Source organism: Stylophora pistillata, chromosome 7 (assembly GCF_964205215.1).
Source record: "Stylophora pistillata chromosome 7, jaStyPist1.2, whole genome shotgun sequence".
Taxonomy (NCBI): Eukaryota; Metazoa; Cnidaria; class Anthozoa; order Scleractinia; family Pocilloporidae; genus Stylophora; species Stylophora pistillata.
The window spans coordinates 15,349,816-15,369,815 of NC_142525.1; the positions used below are offsets into that span (position 1 = coordinate 15,349,816).

Genomic DNA, 20,000 nt, shown 5'->3' on the forward strand with positions numbered 1-20,000 from the left:
AGGGGATCCACTGGCAATGAGTCTGTACGCTATCAGTCTCCAGCCACTCATCACACAACTACAAGTTTCAAGCGCAACTAAGCAGTGCTGGTTTGCCGACAATTTTGCTGGAAGTGGTTCACTTCTTGAGGTCAGAAAATGGTGGAATGTGCTCTCTGAAAGTGGGCCTCGACTAGGCTACTTTCCGAATGCCAAAAAGTGCTGGCTAATCACCAGGCCGGAGAAAGAAAGTGCTGCAAAGGCAGAGTTTGCCGACATTGAAATCAACGTGACGTCTGAAGAACACAAGCACCTTGGTGCAGTTTTAAGATCTAGAGCCTTCTTAGGATACATCGGAGACAAAGTAGAAGACTGGGTTAAGCAAGTTATTAAGCTTGCGGAATTCGCCGTTTCCCAACCTCCGGCACGCTATGCTGCATTCACTGTAGGACTGCGTCATCGCTGGAACTACTTCTTGAGAACACTACCTGATCTAAGTGATCTACTTGAGCCACTTGAGAATGCTATAGCAAATATTTTAATTCCTGCCATTACAGATCATCAAATTCATGAAGAAGAGCGCAACCTACTTGCTCTCCCAGTGCATTTGGGTGGACTTGGTATCGCAAACCCTGTAGAATTGGCATCTCAAGAGTAGGAAGTCTCAGTAACTGTTACTGGACCACTGACTCAGCGTATCATACATCAAGTTCACCACACTCCAGATGAAGCAGATAACAATGCTGCAAAATCCTAGGCCATAGGTAAGAAACGTGAGGCCCTGAAAGAATCTGAGGTGAGGGTAAAGAACATGTTGACACCGAACTCGCTCAAAGTGAAAGAACAAGCATCAGAAAGAGGTGCCTCCAGTTGGCTCACTGTCATCTCGTTAAAAGACCTAGGATACGATTTCAATAAAGGAAAATTTAGAGATACCCTTGAGCTGATATAATTGGGAATTCTCTGACATCCCAAACCGGTGCGTCTGTGGTGACATCTTTGACGTGGACCATGCGATGACCTGCAGAAATGGCGGATTTGTGATAGAACGCCACAATGAGATCAGAGACCTGGAGGCGGCACTGCTTAGCACCGTATTTAAAGATGTGGAAATCGAGCCTCCCCTGCAGCAGATTACGGGAGAAATTTTGAATAATGGGGCTAATACTTCCCAAAATGCTCGTCTTGATATTCTAGCCAGAGGTTTCTGGGAGCGACAGAAGTCTGCATACTTTGATGTCCGGGTATTCCACCCTTATGCTGACTCCTATCGTGAGAAGACACCTGAGCAAGTCTTTCAACAGCACGAAAATGAGAAGAAATGAAATTATACCAGTAGAGTATTGGAAATAGAGCAAGGATCCTTTACGCCCCTGATCTTTAGTATCACCGGAGGGATGGGCACTGAATGCAGAATTTACCATAAACGCTTAGCTGAATTCATATCCATTAAGAAATGTGAAACATACACTACCACTATGTCCTGGATTAGAGCCAAAATCTCCTTTGCGCTCTTAGGATGCGCCCTCTTATGCTTAAGAGGTACAATAAAGAAGAGAAGAACATTTGAAACATTCGACACAGATTTTTTAATTGACAATGCTATGGCAAATATAGGCTAGACATTTTTAAAATTTGTTTCTATAGTTACAGAGTTTTTTAGAGTAAGAGTGTCATTTCCCTTCTCATATATTATTTTAATGCAGTTTACTTTTACAAGGATAATTTCGATGCACGTTTGCTGAAATTCTTTCAATACGAACTGGTAGTTGCTTTCGCGATTTTTATATGTAGGTCGTTTTTGTTATCAAATTTAGTCTGGGTCTGATACGAGTCTGATCCCAGAGAACCGAATTATTATGATTATTATTGTTATTGTCATCATCGTCACTAACCGAAGCGTGTATCCAATAGCCTTTCTTTGATTTTTATCAGACATTTTAAGCCTTTTAACATGATTTTTGTAAATTTTTAGTGATTATGGTAGATAAAGGATTATTATTTTTATTAATAATAACAATGATAGTAATTACAATAATAATAATAATAATAATAATAATAATAAAATACCAACATATTTCATATCTTTACCCCCATACCATTACTATTACCCAGGGAATTTTGATTCTTGGATTTTCGAAAATCTTTAAGTTCACATACGTGTCTTCTATTACACTCGAGGCTTAAAGATGCACAGTCATCCTTTTTTATTCCACCAAATTTAAGCAAATGTACCTCCAAATGTTTTAGAGGTTAGAGTCAAGCACATTAAACATACATTAAAGTAGCTTTGAACAGAGTTTCCCATCGTTTAAACAAAGTTTGGTTCATTTACTGCAATTCAGTAGGTATTTTATTTAACCACGCCACATTTAGAAGCACCTGCGCTCGTGAAAACATGTGCCTCGACATCAAATAATATAGAAGTATATATACAAAAACTTGAAATTATCCTTAAAAAATTATCCCACTAACAAATCAAATACAAAAAAATATTTAAATTGACATTATTTACATTGCCAGCATTTACAAAGTGATCTCATAAAAGCTGGAAGATCACAAGCGTTTCTAACATTACACGAGAGCTTCACGCGTTTGAGCGGGAAATCAATACCGATTAGGTTGTGATGAAAGCTTCATTGATTCACGGTAATTTGCCAGTCTAATCAACGTATTTATGAAGCATGAAGCAACAATACTTATGGGTAAAGCTATCTTACGTTTTGAAATATCTCTCAAGCGTTCCAAAACTTTAATTTCATGCTTTGCAATTGAAACTTTTTTCAAATGGAGAGCTGAGCTTGCCTCAAAATTTTATAATAAGGCAATTATCATGATTTCCAAATCATACAAAGGATAAATTTTAAATAAATTTTAACACCGGTCCTAAGACCTTGACAGGGCTGGACTGATTAGATTCATTTATACGATAATTTTTCACAATCATACCAGTACTCACCAATAACAACCAGGTTCACCGGGTCAATAACAGAGTTTTTCAGGAAATTAGCAGGTTGAATGTGGCAACCATACAGTCTGCTATCTTGTGCTTGGATTGAGCTCAGACTAAACATCACCTCACCAGGGTTTGTCTGCTTATTCCAACTACCATTGAGACGTCCAGCATATGCTCGATTGATTACTAACACTCCATTTTTTTGTATCACTGCTAGCTTGTCTTGGTTATCGATGTTGATTTGATAAGGGAATGCCAAGAAAGTAAAAGTAATTATACTAAAATCTCCTTGGAAGGTCCATGACATGTTCAAGGAGGAACCAACTCCTGCTGTTATATTACTTCCAGCAAAAGGTGAAGTAAAAGAGACACCAGCTAAAAGAAAGGAAGAACCAGTTTCAAACCTTGACCTCCAAGCAATGTAAAGTGTCTTGACTTTATTACTTATTCATTTTCTTCAGTCATGATACTGGAGCTTGGTGATATATATAGGAATTTGTGACAATATCTAAGAATTTGTGACATTTCTAGGAATTTCAATCGATAATCATCTGACCATATGGCAATAAAAATTAGCCAAACTATTAGATTGACCAATATTTTGTACCAAAACACACCCTCTTTTAAATATATATTATTCTCTTATTGCACCATACCCAACCTATGGTCTGATACTGTTGGGGCCAAGCACGTGGATCGTACTTTGACGAGCTTCTTGGGCTCCAAAACTTTGCTCTTCGTTTTATTTATTTTTCTGATCGTAACCAGCATGCCATTCCGCCATTAACTAATGTCCGTATTTCGCCGTTACCATTCTCCAACCATGAACTTATAACTACTTTGATGTTTGACATTAGACAGAAATGCACTATGCAGCTTTCAGGAACTCTTACAAGATATTCCTGAGATCCATCATCACGACACCCAATCTTCTGCTTCTAACAAATTTTATAAACAAAGCTCTAGACTCTTAATTCGGAAAACATTCTTTCTCTAGAACTAGAAGAAAAGTTTGAAATGAAATGCACTTAAAAGTGTAAAACCTTTCTAAAAATGATCAAAATTATGAATGGAAATCAAAGAAAAACCCTTTGACACTCTCCCTTTAAAATACTTATGTTGACACTCAATAGATTATTAAAAAGGACAAGCTTTTCTGAAAATTTTAACGAATTGTAGCAAGTGTTGTAGCTGTCAATGTGTTATGTCCTTAGTTGGTCCTTAGTTATGGCCTTGTAAATCAACATCACAACGCATATTAACTATAGCTGAATCAACTATATGTATTGGCTCCGTAACTCTGGTATTTGATTTTTTTGCCCACCACAGTGTGAATAGCCGATTATAAAATGTCAAGTGTAAGCTCTTAACTGTTCTTCGCATCAAACAGGAGTAGCTTGGACTGATTTCAGTTGCATAAGGTGATCTTTGCTATTCGTCTGCATACAAAACTAGAGTGTAAAAAGAGAGAGATAAAAAGGAAGAGTCCTTGAAAGAAAGCCAATAGAAGCCTGGTTGTAAAAGCAAGAAATAAAAGTTAAGTCTGGCCGATATGGATAAGAATTTGGGGTCTATGCAATCTTTACTTCTCATGCTCGATTTGCACCCATCAGAGGTTCTGTTGCATCTAGCTCAATCTGCTAAATCTTGAAATCGAAATCTCACGCAAGCAAAATGAAATTAAGGTCAGTCACACGCAACTATGGAAGGCCAAACCATTCAAAAGTGGTTTGAAATCACGATTGATAATTGAGATTATCGATTGGTGATCGAGAGCAACGATCACTATGGTTGAGAATCACGATTGGTGATCGAGAATAAAGATCGCTAGGATTGAGATTAACGATTGGTGATTGAGAAGGACGATCGCTATGGTCCAAAACACGATTGATGATTGAAAAAACAGATTGAGGATCGAGAATACCGATCACTATGGTCCAAAATGTGGCGATCGAGAATATCGACCAATGGGTTGAGAATATCGATTGATCATATTGGCGAGGGATAAAAAGCTAAAGCTTACATGATTTAGTATATGAATTTTTCGCGCCACGAAGAACTTGAAAGCATAGCGTCGAACTCATCTTGTGATGCTGGAAAGGGAGAGCGAATACTACAAGAACTACAAAAAAAAAAGCATCGGAACTTTCCACACTCCTCGGCAGCGACACGGAAAAGCAATCAGAAGCTTCTACATTAAATCAAAGCTCTTCCGTCCGCCGTTCTTATATGCCAAGTTTTAGAAGACAGTTTCATCCAAGTTCTAACACTTTCCGCGGGAAAGGAAAAGGAAAGTCCGTTGTCAAAGGATCATTTTTGCGAGATGTGATATTTCTACCTGGTCCTAATGTAAACAAGGTTCCTAGTCAAAAGAAGCGAGTGTGGTTGATGGAAAAACGGTTTCGTGATTTCCGGTTTCCGAGTGCAGAAAGAGTGGTCCGCGTGTGTATTTGAGGCCCCTCTACGAGGAGCATTTAATGAAAAAATCTCACCGCTCGTGGACTTTAAGATCCTTATGCCGATTCACACAAGTCTTGTAAAACCTTCTCTTGCACAAGGACAAGATCTAAATGGAGTAATGGTTAACGGAGTGTTTACAGAAAAACCAATTTACCTGCGACCTTTCGAAGAAATCTTCGACAGTAGCATTTGTAGCGTTGAGAGATTTAATAAGAGATATCGGGTAAGATAATATAAATTCTAATTTAATTCTCTCTATTTCTCTCTTGTATGCCTTAAAATATTAGGGTTTTGCCCAGCACACCCTAAGCGAGACAAAACAGATCCGAAATTTCCACCCAAGCTACCCCCCACCTTATGGAGTGGGAGAATTAACAGTATATTTTTTATGAAAGAATAATTAGCCCAAGGGAAAGGCATGTCAACATCCAGCTCTAACTTCATCAAGTGTAGAACCTGAAGTGTTGGTGTTGGTAGTGGGGAGGGGGGGAGGGGCTTATGGGAGGAAAGTCCTAGTGGATTTATTGGAGAATCGTGCCTCCCTTTGGCACTCTCCAACTTTCTTGACTTTCTAGACTGCATGGTCAATAGTTGGGTTACACACGATGTCATAAAACTTTACAATCCAAATTTGTTGATATGCATTGATCGATCAGTCTGACACAAATCTAAATTATAAACTTTGGTTGGCAGTGGTGTGGGCTGGAAGACTTATTCAGGATGCCTGTGATTCTTTTTACCACAAGCTCTATTGCAAATGACGTCATGACACTTGCGACGTCTCCACACTTATATGGCTTGTATTACTTAGTGTAATCTTTCAGTAGCTAGGGATTCATTCCACTTTTTTAAGTACACGATCACACTTTTGCTACTTGTCAGCACAGGCAACATTGGCATGACCATTTCGCATTGCTTATTGCTTATGTCATATTTTCCCTCCTCTCTTCACCCCCCCCCCCCCCCCCAGGAACTTTTTCTAGACTCTATAGGGTCATTTTTCTTGACAGCATATCTGTTTAGTTTTCCTATTTATTGTTTATTTTTTGTTACAATTTTCCTTTAGTAGGTTATTTGTTGTGTAAGTTGTCATTATTAGTAAGGCTGGAGTATTTTTATTATAGTTAAGTGAAGATGAAAAGGTTGACATAAGCCATGAACAGGAAGACTACCCAGGTAAAAAGAAGCCATGAATTAAACAATGTGATTTTCATTCTACTTAAAAAATTTGAAGTACTGGGTCGACAGTAAGGAGGTTGTATTTGCTCAGCCCATAACTTAACCACAGTCAAGTGTTTGTACATAAAGTCTCTGGAAATGAGATTATGGAGGGTTGCATAATTATTTCTTCAGTTGTAAACTGTGTAAAAACTCATTGGAGTGCTCTAATCAAGAGCAGAGTGCTGAGTAGTATTATTTTTTTTATTAAATGTTGCTCCAATCTTGTTTGTGGGGCCTTGTATGTGTGTGTGTTTTTACGTAAGACTGCAGTGAAATGGTCTCATTGTACTAGTTTTCTTTTTTTTTTCCGACTTATCGAGTAGTGATAACTATTGCATTAACAAGGTTAGACTATGAATTTAGTAACTACTCCATAATTGGATACAGATGTGACAAGACCGCACATGGGTAAACATTATGTACCTTTTCTGATATAGTACTTACCATTTGTAGGGTAACTCTCAGTTGTTACAACTGTACAGGCATAACAGCTAGGTTACAGGTTCTGATGGAATACTGGATGCTAATTGTACTATATAATTTTTAATTTTTTACAACAGGAATCCAACAGCTAAACCACTCAGGCGACACCATCCAGCTGCAACAGGTCCAACGTGTACAGACAACCCAATTAGGTCAAACCATGCAACCTACCCAGGTGACCCAGTCAAGTCACACCATCCAGTCACAACAGGCCACACCTGCTCAGGCAATCAGGTAAAGTCATTGAGGTTTCCTTCACTTCTTTGGAAGGTCTCCAACGACGCCTTGTGGCTCGCAAATGTGTACCACTGCTAGAGCTACCAACTACGTATGAATCGTATCCAGCTTTGGTAGAAGAATTTACTAATATCATGAAAGAAGACCAAGCATGGTCTTTTGACATAATTTAGGTGTTTACTTGAATGTCTTCTTAGCCTGCCTTTCAGCTCAGTTGGTTGGGTTTTCATTTGAAGACCTGCGATCTCTAAGCAATGTAGGAGAGGGATTAGTAAAAAAACAATTTGTGTCCAGACCCCATTTCCCTTGCTGCCACCCTTGACTCGCTTGTTCCAATGTGCCAGTTCTGCTGCTGTGAGTCACTGAAAACCCCAGCCAAGAGAGCATGCCATGAGAGGATTATTAGCAAACTGCATTTTACATTCACTTTCAAGACAGTCCTTCTACCGCTAATTATTTGGAGTCACAAAAACCTGAGAAGGGCTTTTGCAGAAACCATTTCTACAATTATTACACAGCACAGCTGACTTTGTTCTAAGTTTCACAAAATTGTTTAGATGTCTATTGCCTGAGAAAGGTTAGCTGAATTTATGAAACACAACACAAGTTGGTTATAGCTTTACAAGAGAAAACTAAGAAACACAAATGACAATTGTCACTGAATATTTGTTATTTCTTTTGAGCTTTTGGCATTGCATTATCATTTCATATGTTTTTCATATGTTGAGTTCTTGCAAAACTAAACAAATATGTACCAGTATATTTAAATTACTGTAATTCATAATTATGATTCTAAATTCCTGATATTCTGATTAATTTACCAGGACAAATAACAATATTGTTTCATCATTGTTGTATAAAATCACAGGACTAGAAAAATTGTGCAAAATGGAAAAGTTCCTTTTCTTGTTTTAAGTTAATAAAAAAAAAACGTAATAACAAACCCAATATGGACCTTGGACTTTTCAATCGTTACCATGCTGATAGGTGGGAAAAGCTTGAATGGTGGAATTCAGAATGGTTTCTGTTATTTTTATATATATATATTTTTTTGTTTCTGGTAAACTTTTCATGCACATGATTAAATACGTGTGCCATCATATATCTTTGAACATTGTCATGAAGCAAAATTCCAAAATGTAAAAAAATACAAACAAAGAAACAGACTCCCAAATTCCTACTTTTCCAACTTCCCTTTTCTTGGCCTTGTCTCAAACAACTTCAACGCATCCAAATTTACAAGTAACAGTCTGTGGTAGGAAGAGCTCTAGTGCATTTAACTTTATGAAACATTTTAATCCTGAGACCTGCTTCCCTTTCACAATCTGGACAGGACATACATGTACTACAGTGGGGGAAGCAATAAGCCAATCATAAATCAAACTGCAGCAGTTTCTAACACATTTGGCCAAGGCCAAATGTAAATAAAAATGAAACTGAAAAAAAAAAATCTAATCACTGCAATAGAGGAGCTATCATCAGTGGCAGATCTTTAAGTGTCCAAAGGAAGCAGACCCCAGGCCCCTCTCTATTCTTAGATCCACTGATAGATAAGCGAGTTTTGATGGCATGATGACTAATAAGAAAATCCAGTAATAGAGTCACATCTCATAACAATGCCAGAACAGTCAAAGAAATTAAAAAAGGATATTATTATTAAGTGACTGTGTAGAAAAAGTAACAGTTAAACTGGGGTTGGTGCAACTTTCCCCAAGTGTTTTTCCTTACTAACAAGATTTTCATGAACAAAACAGTTTAACTAAGGCATGTTGTTTACTGATTTGACAACATCGCAAACACTGATGAAAAGATCAAATCCAGAGTTCCCATCATCCTCTAAGGGATCTGGCACATGGGTCCTTAGAACTGCCATTTCTTGTTCAGTCAGTTGGACTTGGTTTTCAGGAACAACAATATCAACAGCACCATTCATCTCTGAAATACTTGACTCAAAGTCAATGCCATAAGATTCTGGTTTGCAATCAATCACTGCATCATCCATACTTTGTAAAGTACCAGTATGCCACAATGCCATTGGGGAATGGTATCCTGCAGTACGTATCCCATGAAAGTTCCACTGCTCTACAAATTGCTCAAGTGATGCATTGATCCTTGGTTGGTAGATGTAATGTATAGCAAACAGATCTAACTCATATTTTGAGTCAAGCAAAAATGGGTCTTCCAAGAAATGGAAGATATCCTTGTAAAATGCAATGACCACCCTATTCATCTCCCGCCAAAGTTCCTCCATACGGACACTGTGCACGCTTCTTCCTGCTATGAAGCTACTTTGACTATCACCTCGATTCTCAACCATAAACCTTGCAACTTCAACATTTTCAACGTCATGGTCTCCTCTCTCACGTAGAGGTATCCCAAAATCATGGGTACCCTTGATGAAAAATTCTAAAACTGTACATGCTAAGTTGTTTGTTGCACACTTTTGACAGACTATTGCCCTGATATACCCATCTGTGCATCCGTGTATGACAAACCTCCAATTCACTAATTTATGATTTCCATCCATGTGCCAGAGTTGATTGGGAGCTTTTACATTGTATTGCCTCCTTTGAATTGCAGATCTCCTACACAGTGCTCTACCAACAGGATCAATTTTACTAAGAATTCGTCTTATGCGGTGTCTTTAAACAAAAATACCACGAGCTTGCAGTCCACCACTCACATAGAACTCGCCAGCATAAGGTGTCTGGCTCAACATTCCTCAACGACAGTATAAAGTTCTTCATCAGTTATTTCCACAAAGCTTTCATGAAGGCCAAACTCTTGTCTACGTCGGTACAAGGTACTCTCGCTTATTCCAAGCAAAGCTGCTATTCCTTTCCAATTCATCCCTGTTTGTCTGAGAGTTTCGATTTTTTCTTTAGTAATGCTAAACCTGGGCCTCCCTCGTGTACTAGCTTCTTTACTAGGAACCCAAGCAGGTGATCTTCTCTCGTTTATTTCTCTTTGAATCTTAGTGGTGTGGATTTCCTGCAGCAGGCTTTGTGAAACCGAGAGCAGGTCTTCCTCGAGTTGCTTCAGTTCATCACTGCATGAATCACTGGTATTCTGTATTGCAATTGCTATCGCATAAACAACTTGGAAATGATCCTCTAGCCTACTCTCTAAATAGTCTAAAGGAATAGATTTATAAGTAAATAGTCTAAAGTAAATAGATTTACTTTTATCATTGAGCTCTTTCTCCACCTCATCGAAGCATTGCCTCATAGAGTACAGAAACTCCTCTAAATCTTGACAATCTAGGTCATGGGCGGCCGCCATTTGGATCAGAGAATAAAGCCCAGAGTTAACTGGGCTTTACTGCTTCCTATAAGTCATAGTTTTTTTATCCCTTGCCAATATGACCAATTGATATTCTCAACCATTAGTCAATATTCTCGATCGCATCATCTGGACCATAGCGATCGGTATTCTCGATCCCCAATCTGTTTTTTCAATCATAGATCGTGTTTTGGACCATAGCGATCGTCATTCTCAATCACCAATCGTTAATCTCAATCATAGTGATCTTCATTCTCGATCACCAATCGTGATTCTCAACCATAGCGATCGTTGTTCTCGATCACCAATCGATAATCTCAATCATCAATCATGATTTCATACCACTTTTGAATGTTTTGGCCTCCCATACGCAACTGCTAGATAGTTTTCCGCAAAATGTGATTTTTCTGAGAGTCTCCTGAGACATCAAAGGACATTTCTGTGTTTCGAGTAGTGATTGGCATTTCTAGTACATATACTCAGATTATTGACATAACTTGACATGTTGTCACTTAAAGGCCTGAAAGGTTTGCCAAACGTTGGGGTTGATGATGTGTTCCAAAAAGCAACTGTTAGGGTACAAAAACTTAACAGATTGCCATGAAATTTGGCCTGTAGAGTCCCACAATAATAACCAAGAAAACTGTGATCTGCCACAATGATAAACAATCTTACAGAAAAATTGCTGAGCAACCTATAGAAATTTCGAAAAAGTCCTTACATAGTTGCAAAGACCAACAACTCGACATTAAAATTGTAGAGAGGCTTCATTTGTGGGGTCAGATTTGATACCTAATAAATTTGCCCAAAAATCATTGTCCTTTTCAATCAGTTAGTTTATGGTTAGATTATTCAAAAACAGAACAGATTTTACAGCATAGCACAATCCATAACTTTTGGGGTGGTTATGCTTCAACTAGACCATAAACAAACCATTTTTCCACCAAAAAGACAATTGCAAAGGTCGACCATATCCTAAGTAGTAGGTAAGTGAGTAAGTGCGCCTTTACTTGTTATTGTAACATATAACACAAGCAATGAACAAAATGTTCTCTCGTATTACATGTTAAACCATTAAAGAAGAGATTTAATGTTCCATTGTCAATCAAGTTTCTAGTAATTTGGCCACTGGTTTTCAAAATACTTCCTTATTGGAACATCGTATGCAGGAGCAAAAGATAAAAACTGCACAAGCTAAATTATGTAAGCGTCCTCTATGGCCAACAATCTGATGTACCTAAAGGTTTCTTGCCCCAGATGAAAAGCCTAATATAAGCAGAAAAATCAACGTTGGAATTATTCACCGAGGCCATATTGTTGCTTCACTCCACTTTTCTAAAGAAATTTTCAAACAGATGCTTTGCTTCTTCTTTCAATCTGAAAGATTTAGTGATTTTTCATTGACGAGGTAGTTCATAAGAGCGATTATAACACACTGATAGGTTAGCAGACATCGAGCAAGATGGTCGCAAATTCTGAAACTCTCGGTGAGAATGGCTAAAACTTGCATTTTTTCATTTTTGGTTAATCTTCAAACTTATTGATTATTACATGTCAGTTTTTAAGTATTAATATGTTTCACAAGACAGGGAAACAAAAAAATTCTACTGACACAGACGACTTCGAAGCATTTGTCAGAGAATCGCTCATAGAATTGAGCGAAGGCCAAGACAGGATTTTTCCCGATGTAGCCACCTTGAAAGCAAAAGTTTGACTCAACGAGTTGTCCTTGAACAACACCTCAGCAAGACTCACAATAAACCGACCAGAACTACGAAGAAGTCAAGGGGGACTCCATGATGCCAACTGCAAAATCGAAGAAATTGAAAGTAGCATCCAAAATCAAGCCCCACAAATTGGAGCGATGAACGAGCGACTCCTGTCCATCGAGCGTTATATTGGCGTGAATACAACAGGAGGTTCCACAATATCTCGGAGTCTCCTGGACTGGGGAGGACTGCCTTCAGAAAATCGGAGATATTTTAGCTGAGTAACTTGATATGAAGCGGAAGATAGAAAATGCGCATCGGCTAGGCCTAAGCATCACCGACAAGCTGAGGGCGATAATTTGTAAATTTATTTACCGGACTCTCGCTCCCTATGTAACAACTATCGCCCCATATCAGTCCTTTCAGCCTTAAGTAAAATATTTGAAAGATGCATTCTTAATCAATTGATATTTCATTTCACGACAAAAAATATTCTTGTATCGAACCAGTTTGGCTTTAGAGCTAGTAAAGCTAAAACTAAGTGCTTGCTTGACTTAGTAGATGATATAACTAAAGCTATTGACGAAGGTAGGCTAGATGTATCTGTATTTCTAGACTTAAGGAAAGCTTTTGACACAGTTAACTATTAACAATAATCTCAGTTGGTACAGCTACAAAACAAAGCTATAAAAATCATCAACGATGTACCAATTCGTGACTATGTTACTCCCTATTATGTAGACCTTGGCCTCGTTAAGCTTCCTGACATAACTAAATTGGGTACGTGTCAACTATTTTACGATCATATTACAGACAAGAAACTTTCTTTTGTATCTGAGATCCATGATTATGCCAGTAGAATTACATCTTTGCAACACCTGGACCCTAGCCCCTTCAGAAAAAATATAAGGAAGTTCTTTCTAACAGTTATAGGGTGCTACTATTGGAATGATATTCCAATATCTACGCGTGAGAAGCCCACTAAAAAGCTTTTTAAAAGAGCACTTTTCTTGCATTACGTTTCTCAGTAGTGATTTATGTCTTCCCCTGGCCATGTTTTATTTACGTATTTGTTGTTTAAGGTGTGATTCCTATTCCCTCTCTTATTTGTATGTTATATTTGTATCACTTCTTTTACTATGTGAAAAAATGTGATTTAACGTAAAGGGCATCTAATTAGCTTACTATAATTATTACCTTATTATAGGAAATTAACAATGAATGTAATTAACGCGAATTTCAAAAATTCGCGTTAATTTTATGTATCTTAATTTACCTCATTGTTAATTAAAATGACGCTAATTGAAAGCATCGTTATTTAAAGACACCTTTATTATAAGCAAAGCTACAATTCCTCCATGTCACCGTCAGAGTTGGTTGACGCATCATCATTTAATATTAAGTTTAAAATGTCCTTAGATTCATCAGTGTACCGATCGTCTTCTCCGAGGGGATAACTCACTTCTTCAAATTTCTTGCGCAAAATGTCTATCGCATTTTTGTCATCCCATTTCACGGTCATCGCAATAGGTATTTCTAATCCACCTTCAACAAGTGGAGATAGCTTATATTTTATCGCTGTGACCTCTCCTTTTATGACAGCTTCTCTCTGCAGTGCGTGCCAAATATATCGGCTCAATTCTATTGGAATATGTCCAACCGTAGAAGGAAATATGGTTCCTGACAATATTGTTTGCCCAGCAACTGCAAACTGGTCGTGTTTATTGTCTTTCTCTTGCTTGAACGTGAGCTGTTGCTTTAAAAATGATTTCCAGCTTGTGCGATACACGTGATAACCTCTTAAAGCAGTGCTGAATTTCAATGTGGGAACGGGTTCATCCGTACTTGTACCACTAATTATTTCACTGGCCTACTGAAATGAAGAACCGAGCTCTTTAGGCTTGTACAGCGATTACCTTTATCTTCAATTGCAAAAATGTTTTCCGGTCTGAGAGGGAACACGTGAAGACTGGAATTTGTGAACCTGTGAGGACACATGCCGTTTTCGAGACGGAAAGCCACTAAAGTGCAAGATGTCATTTGATTGGTGGATTTCGATCCTTCTGTTCAATTTTATATGAGCGGGGAAAGCCGCAACTTAAGCGCAAATGCACCAGACATGTCAATCCTAATGTATTTCACAAGAGAGGGATCAAATACACAAGGCATAATTCTTCCTAGCAGTGAAGAATCTGGATTTTTTCATTCAGAATATGTCAGCATAGTCATAGAAGTGCAGTCTATGCCACAAGTCAAGAGAAAGAGAAAGATCTACCGCGAAGATGAGAAAATTAAAATTGCCAATTATGCCAATAGCCATGGGACCGTAAACGCTATAAAACAGTTTAGACAAGACTTCTCAAACCTGACTGCACTCTACGACCCTGGGTGGCGAAGTATCGACTTGAAGCGAAAAAGACGAGTTCGAGTGACTGTATTCAAATCTCTGAGAGAAGAGGGAGACCCTTACTGCTGCCTGATGAGCTTTACAGAAAGCTCCGAGCGTTCATTGTCAGCACAAGGACTGCAGGAGGGACTATCAACAAGCATGTTATTTATGGCATTTTGATGGGTCTCATTCAGAGTGATCTTGGAAGATATGGTCAGTATTTAAATTTTGTGATGACCGACGGTTGGTTACAGTCCCTGTATCAGAGAATGAACTTGACTCGAAGGATTGTAACCTCGTCAAGGCCTGCTATCACTAAAGCAACTTGGCTCGAAGTAAAGGCAACGTTTGTACATGATATAGTGTCCGCTATAGTTGAAGATGAAATTCCCGATGAACTTATTCTAAATGTTGACCAAACACCGTCTAAGTTCGTACCCACGGATAACGTCACGATGGCAGAGAAGAGTTCTAAGCATGTCTCCAGAAATGGGAGTAGTGACAAACGTGGAATTACTGTTACTTTGGCGGAAACGTTAAGTGGACAAATATTACTGGTAAGACAAGCCGTTCACTGCCGCATGTCGAATTTCCAGCCGGGTTCTGTTTGAGTTACAATGAAAGGCACTGGAGTAACGAAGCCGAAACAATGGCTCTGGTAAATAAAATAATTTACCCGTATGTCACTAAGGTCAAAGAAGAGTTAGACCTCCCTGAAACTCAAAAGGCATTGCTAGTATGGCATGCGTTTAAGGCACAAAGTACAGATAAAGTCTTGAGCGAGCTGGAAAGGCTAAACATAAACGTTGTCGCGGTACCAAAGAACATGGCTCATCTGTTACAGCCTTTGGATCTAACAACAAACGGATCTGTCAAGAAGATGGAGAAGCGTGGTTTCAGTGACTATTTTACATCCACTATCACTGAAACATTGGAGAAAGACCCGCAAAGAGATGTCACCACAATCGAGGTGGACCTGAAGCTTTCAACACTGAAGCCAATCCACGCCAAGCTACTTATGAGTATATATGAATTCCTGCAAGGCGAAAAGGGGAGGAAAATCATCTTGAATGGATGGAAAGCTGCAGGAATAACGGAGGCAGTAGAAAGCGCCAGGAAGGGGCGCATTCCAACCCTGGATCCATTCATGCCTTAGTATCTTATGTTTTTTGCCGGAAATAAAGAGCAAATTTTGTTGTTGGCCGTTGTTGTTTTCTAATGAAATGAGTGCGAAAAATATTAAATTCACGTCTTAATTACGCAACGTACCGCTCGGAAATTCGCGTTAATTAAATGTATGTAAACATAACTTTTGGAAAATTCGCGTTAATTTTATGACGCGTAAATTTTGTTCGCGTTATTAACATGCTTCGTTATATTCCTATAATAAGGTATGCCCTTCTCCATCCTCTTATCTTTCTTATAATTATTTATTAGATTCTAATTTGTTGAAATGGAGGAAATATTAAATACAAAACAATACAAATACAAGTGATAACAGTTTTTTGACCCAATTTTGATCCTAGTTTCCCAGTGATACCTATTTTTTTTTTTCTTTCGGAATATCTTATACTGTGTTTACACTTGGGCATTAACCGAGGTAAACGTTGACTGACTAAACCTTGGTACACTCGTACCATGTTTATACTGGCTAAAATACTCAAGATGAACCTTTCATCAATCATGATTACGATCAAATCAAATCGGCGGCAAATTCTAAAATTAATTGATAGAATGAAGCTATGGCTCTAGTATTCCTGGCGGTTTGCTTTCTTGTTCTTTGAGCCTCTGTGGGTATTTCCAAAGAAATCGAAGACGCGAAGATCACCGCGGAAAAAACGAAGATCTCAAGATTGAAGCGAAGATCTGAAAATTGACCAAAATTTGCGTGATCAAATTGAACACTCAGATATAAAACTGTCAAAACTCGTAAACACTACAGAAAATATCTGTTACTTCTGAATTTTCGCATTCACCATATTTCACTGCGATTTTGATAACGGTGTCGAAAGTTCGTTTACAGTCGCTGCCGCGAGACCATAAGATGCTATTAAAAGCCTGAAACGACAAAAATAATCCACTGATAATATAATTGTTAATGACATCAACGACGTCAATGAGAACCCACAACCAATGGTTTCGATTTCATTCGTAACCTCGCGGTCTGCAGTATACAATTTATTTATGGTGAATTTTGACTTAGAATTCAAGTATTCTCTATATATCATCAACTCAAAAGATACCGAAACGCCGTCTCTAAAGGTGTGGTGGTGTCGAACGACGTTATGTGAGCAGGGAAGCTTAAGTTTGCTAGCTCTTGAGAAACGCTTAAAAGCTAGGGTAAGCATATCACTGACCAACAATTCTGGTCAACTTTGTTGTTTTTACTGGTTTTATTGGGAGAAATCATCGACTTAAGATTTTTAGCTCCATTCAAGACCTAAGTCGAAAAAATGAAGAAACGTTTAGGCCATTTCAATCCGAAAAACCAAGATCTCCCAATAAAAAACGAAGATTTGCGAAAAAATCGTGACGGAAACGAAGGCTGTGGGTACCCATAGAGAGGCTCTTCTTAAGCAACAAACCCAGGTCTCAAGATTTCAGTCGCTCTTACTTTTGCAACACCTCAAGAAGTCTAGGCAAGAGCGATTGATTTTGCTTCAAATTTGTATTCGAAAGACAAGGTGCGCTAAGCGAGCTTGGTCTTGGCCGAAAACCAAGTCTAGTTTGAAGCTCTTTCACACTGAGATTTCGTTCAAGAGCGGTGGAAAGAAAGCCAAAACGAGCAAGGCAACAGGCTACGATAATATCCCAGCAAGTGCAATCAAGGAACAGCTGAAATACTTTGCACCTTTCATCGAACTCTTTAACTACATCCTGGAGAATTCCAAGATGCCACAACAATGGAAACTCCGCCGATATCCACATTTTAAGACTACTAAGTTGAGATAAAAGTGAGTAAGCTAAAGAATAAGTTTGCATATTTCTAGATTTCCAAATTTCTTCACATCCGGATTACCAAGTTAAAATACAGTAGATGTGAGTAAGCTAAAGACTAATTTGCACATTTCCAAATTTCTATATTTCTAAATTTCCAACCTACCAAGCTGAGATGGATAGGAGTAAGCTAAAGACTTATTTGCATATTTCCACCTCAATTCATATTTTCACATTTCTATATTGCCAACTAAAGTTAACATACATGTGAGTTAGCAGTGGTTTACACATTTCAGTTAATTAAACCTAAAATATATAACTAGTTATTGTGGGCACATTTCCAAATCACAGATTTTCATGTTTCAAGGTTACCACTAACCTTATATGTTGCACATTTTATTCTGATGACGTGTTCTGTTCTCTAACCCGAGTAGAAGCAAGAAGCTTTCAGTCACACCTCTAACCCTGACCGAATTGATTCTCATTCAAATACGAAAGAGTATCAAAATTTAGCTCACTTCCGAATCTAATTATCTCAGTGGTTGAGATCCCTTTAAGTTGGAATAACCTTAAAATGACTACTTTCATGCGTTTCATTGGTCCACTCTTAATTCAACAACGTTACCATGACTGTAGGGCTATGTCATCAAGGTTGGAAGGTCTGAGATTGGAATAATCGTAGGAGATATGGAGTTCTTTTTCATCCCCCCTCCCCCCCCCCTCCGAAAATGTCTTAAATCTTTATTTAATCCTTTGCTACCCAAGTACCCTTCTCTTTGATTATGCGGCAAGTAAGTTATCAAGCCAAATGTTCCGCAACCTAGTGCGAACGAAGCTCAAAAATCAGCTATTACGCATTTTGGGGATGTTTACATCTACTGTTCTCGACAACAAAAGTTTTCTACAAACGGAAAAAAAAACCTTGATGCCCACTGGGGTTCCACTGAGGTCGAGGGACTGAAGTTTGGGGTGGCTTGAAGATTTTGTTATCAACAAACTTGTAGTTAAGAGCCACCCCTATCATTCAGGGTGATTTTTAACTGCAGGTTTGAATGTTTGCATAAGTGTTCATTAATTTTGAAATCCAAGATGGGAGATGAAATCATTAATAGTTTCTGAGATTTTAGTCTAGTTAGTCTTTAGAACAACTAAAGACTCATCTTCGGCCTTGGGCGATCTACCAAATTTTTACCTCTGAGATGACGAATTTCGTTGTCGATTAGAGCACAGACCACCCTAAACAAATGTCAATTTGTTTTTTACCACAGTATCGACGGCTGTCTGAACTCTTATCGAGAACAGCAACAAATTGGCCGATCAGATTGCCATCTGACTGACAATTGGGGTAAAATTTCGCTTTTACAATGTTTAGCTCCTGCCCTGACATCTATTAATCGAATTAAATAAACTGGAAAGACATCACAATGAGTCCGCTATAGTTGAGTTCCTATGTAACCTGCATCTCATCCGCGGAATTCGAATACACAATATAATGCTTACAAGGAACTACAAATGGAAAAACCTATACTGATCTAGCTTTCTTAAAGATACTTAAGTGAAAAGAAACCAATCATCAGTAGAAGATAGACACTAACAGAGACATCATCCTCTTTTGGATCTCCGCAACCATAAAAAGGGATTCAGCAACTTTAAACAAGCTAACTTCAAAAACATAGCAGTGTATATCCAACACAAATCCAAGTTCAACCAAATATTGATTGTGACACTTTTAGATATCACGCTTTGAATGAGTGATTTTAGTTTATTGCAATCCATATTCGAAAGGTTTGAACCCATGGAAGGTAACAGACAGGCCGTCAAAAATATTTAAGGCTTTTAAAAATTTTGCTACCTGGATTTGAAAGTTCACAAACATATACACAAGAAGAAGTAGACCTCACGGTACATAGATAAATCAATTCAGGCACAATAAATTAATTTCATGGTTTTCTAGTTGGCTCTTCCTTCTTCTCCACGAACACGTGACTATTGTCTTTGGCCTAAGTTGTAGATTCTTTTATATTTCTCAATCGTTTGCCAAAGCGGTCTTCTAATTTGTAAATGAGAACGATGGTTGATCAGAAGTCAAATAACAGAAAGAGGAAGTATATAACCTAGCGACATCCATTTGAATTCCCTTGTATTGTCCTCAAACAAGCTGAAGTTTACCTCCCAATCAATTTTGCACTTTTTCTTCAGCAAAAAGAAATCAAAGGTTCGAGCAATATTTTGCTCTATAAAAACTTACAACCACCCCGTATTCTAAAAGGTTTTGAAAAGCTCACATGCTCAAGAACGGAAAAAAAAGAATACGGTTGCGTTACCCAGCGCGAGTACATGGAGCGAG

General features: G+C 38.2%; 1 protein-coding gene and 3 pseudogenes across 4 annotated transcripts in view; 2 read left to right on the top strand and 2 right to left on the bottom strand.

Moving 5' to 3' along the window:
- The window catches only part of LOC148726801 (uncharacterized), a 1,821-nt pseudogene extending 220 nt beyond the window's left edge, over positions 1-1,601 (top strand).
- Positions 1-3,312, bottom strand: part of LOC111343246 (neural cell adhesion molecule 1-like) — a 29,597-nt pseudogene extending 26,285 nt beyond the window's left edge. The window contains exon 1 of the transcript XR_015989601.1: positions 2,939-3,312. The product of XR_015989601.1 is annotated as a neural cell adhesion molecule 1-like (transcript). The remainder of the gene's footprint in view (positions 1-2,938) is intronic.
- The window catches only part of LOC111332589 (uncharacterized), a 279,730-nt gene that overhangs the window by 156,728 nt on the left and 103,002 nt on the right, over positions 1-20,000 (bottom strand). The gene's annotated exons all lie outside the window — the stretch shown is intronic.
- On the top strand, positions 4,971-7,994 carry LOC148726802 (uncharacterized; annotated as a pseudogene). Its single transcript, XR_015990014.1, has 3 exons — positions 4,971-5,618; positions 6,520-6,571; positions 7,177-7,994. The product of XR_015990014.1 is annotated as an uncharacterized LOC148726802 (transcript).